This window comes from Mandrillus leucophaeus, unplaced genomic scaffold, assembly GCF_000951045.1.
Source record: "Mandrillus leucophaeus isolate KB7577 unplaced genomic scaffold, Mleu.le_1.0 Scaffold19, whole genome shotgun sequence".
NCBI classification, from domain to species: domain Eukaryota; kingdom Metazoa; phylum Chordata; class Mammalia; order Primates; family Cercopithecidae; genus Mandrillus; species Mandrillus leucophaeus.
Window position 1 is genome coordinate 2,629,435 of NW_012101920.1, and position 1,148 is coordinate 2,630,582.

A 1,148-nucleotide genomic window follows, 5' to 3' on the forward strand; every position below is an offset into this window, starting at 1 on the left:
TTTTTTGTCTTTTTGAGTGGGAGTCTCACTCTATTGCCCAGGCTGGAGTGCAGTGGCACGATCTCGGCTCACTGCAACCTCTACCAACTGCCACCTCCCAGGTTCAAGCGATTCTCCTGCCTCAGCCTCCTCAGTAGCTGGGATTACAGGCATGCGCCACCATGCCCAGCTTATTTTTTGGTATTTTTAGTAGAAACGGGGTTTCACCATGTTGGCCAGGCTGATCTCGAATTCCTGACCTCAGGTGACCCACCCACCTCAGCCTCCCAAAGTGCTGGGATTACAGGTGTGAGCCACCATGCCTGGCCTCTTTTTGTTTTTTCATTTTTTTTTAAGAATTATAAAACGTTTTATAGTGCTTTTTAAATAAGTTTTGAAATCTAGCATGTATTTTACATTTACAGCACGTCTTGGTTGAGATTCGCCGTGTTTCAGATGCTCATAGCCACGTGTGGCTAGTGACTGCCACTGGGATGGCACAGCCGTCTAGATCTTGTTTCTTAAAGCGTGGTTCTTGAAACAATAGCATCCACATTACCTAGCACCTTGTTTGAAATCCAGAATCTCAGGCCCCACCCTAGTGCTGCTGAATCTGAACCTGCCTTCTAATGAGATCCTAGGTGATTTGTGTGCACATCAAAGTCTGAAAAGTGGCTATGGAATTTCTTAGAGACCTAAAGATCTAGGACTCTGTGCGTGGGTTTCATGTTCACCCATTCATTCACCAAATATGAGCCCTGTTAATCCCTGACTCTGTGCCAAGCAGTGTCGGGTGCTGAGGATAAACTGGAGAATGACTCATATATGACCCATGCCTTCAAGGAGATTACCATCTGTTGAAAGTCATGGAAAATGAAAATCTGCCAGGAGCAGTGGCTTACGCCTGTAATCCCAGCACTTCGGGAGGACGAGGTGGGTGGATCACTTGAGGTCAGGAGTTGGAGACCAGCCTGGCCAACATGGTAAAACCCCATCTCTACTAAAAATACAAAAATTAGCCAGGTGTGGTGGTTCACACCTGTAATCCCAGCTACTTGGGAGGCTGAGGCAGGAGAATCACCTGAACCCGGGAGGTGGAGGTTGCAGTGAGCCGAGATTACGCCACTGCATTCCAGCCTGGGTGACAGAGCAAGACTCTGTCTCAAAAA